This window comes from Bos taurus, chromosome 14 (assembly GCF_002263795.3).
Source record: "Bos taurus isolate L1 Dominette 01449 registration number 42190680 breed Hereford chromosome 14, ARS-UCD2.0, whole genome shotgun sequence".
NCBI classification, from domain to species: Eukaryota; Metazoa; Chordata; class Mammalia; order Artiodactyla; family Bovidae; genus Bos; species Bos taurus.
The window spans coordinates 9,041,497-9,049,632 of NC_037341.1; positions in this window are offsets into that span (position 1 = coordinate 9,041,497).

The following is an 8,136-nucleotide window of genomic DNA, read 5'->3' on the forward strand; positions in this document are numbered from 1 at the left end:
AAAGGCCTGACACATAAATGGCGCTCTCGCACTATTCTGTAGACATCATTCGTCCCCCAGCCGGCCTGAACAACTGTGGGTTCTGGGTTGAAGGATGCTCTAGGTACACAGTACCTGCTCTGCAAATACAAAAGACTAATACAAAAACTCTCTTTCCTTAGGGGAAAGAGGATATCAGAGTAGACTTTCTGGTGATGGGTGTGTTTGAAGTGAGATTAAAAGGATCAAGTAGGGACTTCCCCAGTCAAGAGATACCTGGAGTAACAGGCAAGGACTGATGCTAAAGCTGAAGCTCCAATACTTTGGCCACCTGATGCAAAGAGCTGACTCATTGGAAAAGACCCTGAGGCTGGGAAAGATTGAGGGCAGAGGAGAAGAGGGTGACAGAGGATGAAATGGTTGGATGGCATATTAACTCAATGGACATGCTGCTGCTGCTGCTGCTAAGTCACTTCAGTTGTGTCCGACTCTGTGCGACCCCATAGATGGCAGCCCACTAGGCTCCGCCGTCCCTGGGATTCTCCAGGCAAGAACTCTGGAGTGGGTTGCCATTTCCTTCTCCAATGCGTGAAAGTGAAAAGTTAAAGTGAAGTCGCTCAGTGGTGTCTGACTCTTCACGATCCCATGGACTGCAGCCTTCCAGGCTCCTCCATCCATGGGATTTTCCAAGCAAGAGTACAGGAGTGGGGTGCCATTACCTTCTCCACAATGGACATGAGTCTGAGCAAACTCTGGGAGATGGTGAAGGACAAGGGAAGCCTGGCATGCTGCAGTCCATGGGATCACAAAGAGTTGGATGTGACTGAGCAACAGCAAGGGCTTTCCCTGGTGGTTCAGTGGCTAAGACTCCATGCTCCCAATGCAGGGGCCCTGGGTTCCATCCCTGCTCAGGGAACTAGATCCCACATGCCCCAACTAAAAGATCCTGCAGTCCTCAATGAAGATTGAGTGTGACTAATATGTGGTACAGCCAAATAAATATTTTTTTAAAAGGATCAGGTAAAGTTTGGGGTGTGGGTAGGTGAAAAGAGCTTATAACAATCAAAGAGCTCTTCACATGTGGAAGCTGAAATCCGAATTTATATCATTTTTACACATGAGTATGCTTCTTATTTTGCTTGTTTTCAACCATTTTAAAAATGTAAAATCATTTTTTTGTTGTTCAAGTCACTCAGTTGCATCCGACTCTGTGACCCCGTGAACTGCAGCATGCCAAGCTTCCCTATTCAAGCTGGTTTTAGATGTTCAAGCTCATTTTAAAAAAGGCAGAGAAACCAGAGATCAAGTTGCAAACATCCACTGGATCACTGAAAAAAGCAAGAGAGTTCCAGAAAAACATCTATTTCTGCTTTATTGACTATGCCAAAGCCTTTGACTGTGTGGATCACAATAAACTGTGGAAAATTCTGAAAGAGATGGGAATACAAGACCACCTGACCTGCCTCTTGAGAAACCTGTATGCAGGTCAGGAAACAATAGTTAGAACTGGATATGGAACAACAGACTGGTTCCAAATAGGAAAAGGAGTACGTCAAGGCTGCATATTGTCACCCTGCTTATTTAAATTATATGCAAAGTACATCATGAGAAACGCTGGGCTGGATGAAGCACAAGCTGGAATCAAGATTGCCAGGAGAAATATCAATAACCTCAGATATGCAGATGACACCACCCTTATGGCAGAAAGTGAAGAGGAACTAAAAAGCCTCTTGATGAAAGTGAAAGAGGAGAGTGAAAAAGTTGGCTTAAAATTCAACATTCAGAAAACTGAGATCATGGCATCCTGTCCCATCACTTCATGGCAAATAGATGGGGAAACAATGGAAACAGTGGCAGACTTTATTTTGGGGGGCTCCAAAATCACTGCAGATGGTGACTGCAACCATGAAATTAAAAGATGCTTACTCCTTAGAAGGAAAGTTATGATCAACCTAGACAGCATATTAAAAAGCAGAGACATTACTTTGCCAACAAAGGTCCATTTAGTCAAAGCTATGGTTTTTCCAGTGGTCATGTATCGATGTGAGAGTAAAGAAGTACTGTGTGTAAAGAAGCACTGGGTGTGAGAGTTGGACTGTGAAGAAGGCTGAGTGCCGAAGAATTGATGCTTTTGAACTATGGTGTTGAAGAAGACTCTTGAGAGTCCCTTGGACTGCAAGGAGATGCAACCAGTCCATCCTAAAGGAAATCAGTCTTGAATATTCATTGGAATGACTGATGTTGAAGGCTGAAAATCCAATACTTTGGCCACGATGCAAAGAACTGACTCATTTGAAAAGACCCTGATGCTGGGAAAGATTGAGGGAGGCCCAGGGTGCTGCAGCCCATGGGGTCACAAAGAGTTGGACACGACTGAGCGACTGAACTGAACTGAAGCTTCCCTGTCTTTCACTATCTCCCAGAGTTTGTTCAGACTCATGTCCAAAACCATTTTAGTCTTTATAAAAATAAGCAGAGGGGCTAGGCTTGCACTACAAAATTCACAAGCAACATCTAGCTGTTTCCTTAGAAGACTTCTGCTGGCCCACAGGACAGGTGATGCTTGGCTTGCAGATCTTAATGGCAGGAAGGGGGAGTCTTCTGTTCCGCTCCTTCAATGCACGTAATTACTGTCAGAAGAGGTTTCCTATCCGACCCTGAATCGGTGCTTTGTCATTCCCCTCACGGGGTCTATTCAGCCCATAGCACGGGTATTTTTCTCCAATGGAGCGGATCCTGTTTCACCATCCTGACTTTTTGGTAGGATTTTTATTCTTTTTTTTTTTTTTTTCTTTCCCTCTAGAGAATTCAAAGCAAAGTTATCAAGCCTTTCCCCACCCTGACCCTCTGTATCTTTCACTAAAAATTCATATAAATCCCACTGCTCCGATTTAGCTGTTAATCTTGCAGGCTGCTTAATGTCTCTGAAGTCACTTATCCTGTTTGGGAGACAGGTAAGTCATCTACTGTAGAGATTTGAAAACCTTTCACTTCCCTCTGCTCCCCAAAGCACTAAGCCAGATAAGAAATGCATCTGCTCTAATTCCTTGGCTTCGGGCTCCTGGGGCCTGAATGATAGGCGAATAGTGTCTATGACCCAGCCCCTGTGCTGCACTTAAGCTAAGGCTCACAGCTGATCACAGTCAGTTTCTTCCTATTTTTTCCCTTAAGCTAGTGATTAGCATCTTAATGCAGTCACCAGCTTGGAGGATGGCTTGTCCTCACATCCATGATAAAGAAAAGGTATCTTTAATCCAAAGAATTGGAAGGAGAAGAAAAGAATGCCCTGGAAAATGGCTGGTGGCAGCGAGGCCGCAGCTCAGAAACTATTTTCTTATGTGTGTTAGTCGCTCAGTCGTGTCTAACTCTTTGCAATCCCGTGGACTGTAGCCCACAGGGCTCCTCTGTCGAAAGGATTTCCCAGGCAAGAATAGTGCAGTGGGTTGCCATTTCCTCCTCCAGAAGATCTTCCCGACCAGGGATCAAACCTGGGTCTCTTATGTGTCCTGCAGTGGCAGGCGGGTTCTTTACCACTAGTGCCACCTGGGAAGCCCCAGGAATTGTACTTGGAAAAGATTATCCCTTCCACTAGACTCCCAAGCAAGCAAAACTTTTTATTAAAAGAGAGAGCAAGCTGCTTTCATAACTGTACGGAGGGCAGGTCTCACGGTCACTGGTCATTTCCAGAAATTGCCAAACTTCTTTGATCATCAGTAGGTGGTTCCATGGTAGCTGTCAGGAATAGAGAGTGTTTGGGTGAGGGAAAAAGAATGTAGGAGAATTTTCTGCAAGAAAGCCCCAGAATAGATGAAGTTAAAATTGGTACTTGAGCTTTGTGTGTTGTGGCAACTTCTTGTGAGTGTTAGCGGAGATAAAGTTAGTACTTTATTCCTGTGAGCCTGGTTTTGGTCTCTCAAGGCTTGGATCTTTAGCTTCCAAGGCCTGTTTCCTCAAGGGTGTTCTTGGCCCTTTTCCAAAATGGCTGTACTCCTGTCTTGCCATATCAAATGGACTGTCCTAATGTACTGAGAACATGCTGCTCCCTGTGTGGCCTGTCCATATGAGATGGAACGTGAGTTTTCACCTTGACACTGACATTGTCATCTTTCTGTATCTGACTGGGCATCTTTTGGCTGTCAAGTCCAGTGAGAAAGGTTGGTTTCCTTGGCGGGCTGAACTAACCTTGGTTGATTGGTGATCCTTGCTAATCGGAAGTAACGCAGTATTTAATTAAGATTCCAGCAGCTTCATTCTTGGCCCTCTTGTTTCCAGTTACAGGGCTAGAGCCAATAAAACAAATAACTTGAATTCATTTCACAGCTGTTTTGGGCAGATTCACGGATCATGGATCCCAAAAACTCTTCTCAGTGCTTCTCCCAGGAGTGTGACTGGACTTACAATGCTTCTGCCCGCCAAAATGCTTTGACATAATCAGCAGTTCTGTTTGTTTCCAACCTCAGCCCCTTTTCTGGCACTCTGGGCTGGTATTCTGAAGGGCGGGGGAAGAGAGCAGAATGTGGTGGAAAACAACACAAACGTAGACCCCAGTTCTCTCGCTTTGAGCCGTGGGACCATGACTAGGGAGCTCCCCCTCTGATCCCTGGGCCTTCTCTTGTTTAACTGGAGTATCAGTGTCTCCCTCATGGGACGTTTGAGAAGGCAAAATAGCGGAGATGAGAGTCAAAAGTGGAGGCTCAATAAATTCTGCTGTTGGAAAGGAAAAGAAAGGAAAACCGTCTTCTTTACCCTCTTAGGTTCCTAATCTGGGGCTCTGCAAATTAAAATGACAAAAAAATTAACAAGAGGAAAGGTCTATTTCATACACACATCGCAGGCGGGGGACAGGAGTGGGCTCATAGAAATCAATGAAAACTTCCAAGAGGTGGTCAGACCCTGAGGCTTCTATATCATTTTAACAGAAGGAAGTTAAGTTACTGGGGAAGTGGCAAGAAAAGGAAAAATGTTTTGAGTTTCTAGGGTGCTAAACTGTAGGAAAGTAAGTACATACAGAAACTAGGTAAGTGTTATTTTAGTAAGATTTTTGCAGATCCATCTTTTAAAAAAATATTTATTTATGTATTTGGCTGCACTGGGTCTTAGCTGCTGCATGTGGGACCTTTGATGTTCACTGGGTCATGCGGGATCTTTAGTTGCGGCATGCGGGATCTCATTCCCTGACCAGGGATCGAACCCAGGCCCCCTGTATTGGAAGCATATAATCTTAGCCACTGCACGACTAGGGAAGTCCCTGTGAAGGCCTGTCTTGATGGTAACTTTCCATTCTCTTCATGGCCATCCAACTCCCCCAGGAGAGGGAATTTATGGCAGACTTTCTTCCTTTAATCATAGAGGGGAGACTCAAAAAGGCTTCTTTCTGCACCTGTTGATTCTCCATGGCCTTTAGCTCAAAATAATCCATATGCCCAAGTGGCTTATTTTGAGGTCACATATTCTGACCCTCTTCAGGACATTACTATTGTCATCATATCATTACACGACTAGCTTTCAGGCCAGTGCCACTGAGGAAACATTGATTGATTATGCAAAACTAGCCATGGGAAACAACAAAGTCCTACTGCACAGTACGAGAAACTGTACTCAATATCCTCTGATAAAACGCGATGGAAAGGAAGATGAAAAAGAATGTACATACGTATAATTAAATCACTTTACATCAGAAATTAACACAATACTGCAATCAAGTATACTTCAAAAAAAGGGGGGGGGGAGAATTTCAAAAAAAAGCAATAGGGAATGCAGCAAAATAATGATGACCCAGTTTTATGGTAAATTTCTGGATATCTGAGCCAGTCTTTGTATAATATAACTTTGAGGAGTGTAATTCTATTCGCATGGGGGATACTGTCTTTCTTACTATTAGAGTACCACCATCTTTTTTATAAGTTTTATCTTTATTTATTTGATGCTGCTGCTGCTGTTGTTGTTTTTGACCCTATCACTACGAGACATGTGGGATCTTAGTTCCACGACCAAGGATAAAACCCATGCCCTTACATTGGAAGTGCAGCATCTTAACCGCTGGACCACCAGGGACGTCCCCCACCATCTGTTGAAGTAACCAATACTTTTATTTATTTGTTAAGCATTTACCTAGCCCTTGCTCTGCACCATACATCATTCATTGCATGTTACAAATACAACATGTTTGAGCCCCCATGGCAGCCGAAGGGTGAGGAAACAGAAGAAGACAGAGGTTTAATAACTTGCACGGTGGGAGTGACAGAGCCAGGAAGCCAAGTCAGGCAGCTGGGCTCCAGGGTCTGTGCTTGCAACACCCATACCATGAGCTCCATGAGGTTTTTGAGTGAGTGAAGGTGAAGTATCTTGACCCAGATGACACTTGCCAACTCAAGATGCAAGTCAAGTCTGCGTTACCTTAACCCTTGCGCCTCCCTCTGCTCCGGTATCCCCTGGTGGCACAGGCTCTCAAGGTGGGAGGCAGGCTGGGGGGTTGACCTCCTGAGTGTGACTGAGAGGCGAAATCCAGCCAGTTCTGCTGGTGTGAGCTAAAAAGTGGGCAGAACCTCCCCAGCCCCCACCGACCACTCACGCTGCCCCCGTCTCCCTCCAATTTCTCAGTTTTCCTCTCCAGGACTGAATGGGAGTGAGAGCAAAAAAAAGGAGCCGCTTAGGGACTTCCCTGCTGGTCCAGGGGTTAGACCTTCCAGTGCAGGGGGTGTGGGTTTGACCCCTGGTGGGGGATCTAATATCCCACATGCAGTCAAGAAAATAAACACACATTAAAAATTAAAATAATTCATTCATCCATTTAATTTTTCTTAAAAATTAAGTATATATATTTTTTAAAAAGGAGCAGTTTATTGGGACCCTCAGCGATGTGAAAATACTTTAAAAAGGAGAAAGAACCATCTGAAGGTTACATGGTGAGACTCCCACCTCATGTGTTGAATCCACAGATTCTGTTTAATTCAGCAGAGAATTCACTGAGCAGCCACTCCAGGGCTAGCTCCACAAGTCTATGTTAAAAGCAACTTTCCTTTTATAAAAAACATCTCCCCATCTCCAAACTAGGGTAATTCCAAATCTTACATGAGATACGCTGAGGAATGAGTCACAGTTTCTCTAAAACTGACATTTAACTGAGCGTCCTGTATTTTTATTTGATAAATCTGACAACCCTACTCCAAATGCATAATTTGGTCAATGACAAAGAATAAAAAACTAGACAGAAGAAAAAATGCATTTTTCTCACAGCAGGATCAATAGAAATTGTCATCTTAAAGTTATAAATGTTACTATGTTTACTCTTAATAAATGGGAAAGAGCAGTTCACACAATGAAACAGGAGTCAACCGAAAAGCGAAAGAGAAGTGTCTATTATACAGATGTGGATAATTATTTTTCTATTATGAGAAATAGAATGTCCATTTATTTATGTCTACTCACTCTGTATGTTTCTGGTATGATGTGGGGACCTGGGATGGACAAGGAGGAGGAAGCAGGAAAGGAGGGGAAAAGAGAAGAGAAGAGAACGAGAAAGGAATTAAACTTCCGAAGTTTTCACTATGTGTCAGAGGTTGCACTTGATCCCATATTTCATGATCTGATTTAACCTCCACAAAGTATCTCCAAGGTTGCTATGACTCTGTTTTACACACGAGGCTCAGAGAGGTGAAGGACTACTTTCGCAGTAGCTGAAGCACCAGAGAAAAGACTCTCCATCTAGTCTGTCATATTGTCCACCCACCCCTATCTCCTTTAATGGAGAAAATTATATGTCCTGGACTCACCAGTCTCTCTCCCCTTTGTCAATTTGTCTATGCAGAATGTACCACAGTTGACCTTGAGTGTGAATTAGCGTGAATTAGTTACTCGTGTGCCCGTCTCCTCCAAGTTACTGAACAGCTTTAGGCAAGTGGCATGTCTGATCTGTTCCTGTGTCACCAGCCTGCCCAAGATGACTGGCATATGTATAGAGAGCCTCTATGTGCCAGACACTGGGTTAAATACTTGAGATTCATATCTTAAATTGTCACAAAGATCTTCTGAGCTAAATTGTCACGAAGACCTTCTCTCTTATCCCCATTTTGCAGATGAAGAAAACTGAGCTTCAAAGAATAGACAGATTTAATAGACTAAAAGGACTCTAAGGAGTCCCTTGCTCCTTTTAAGGCC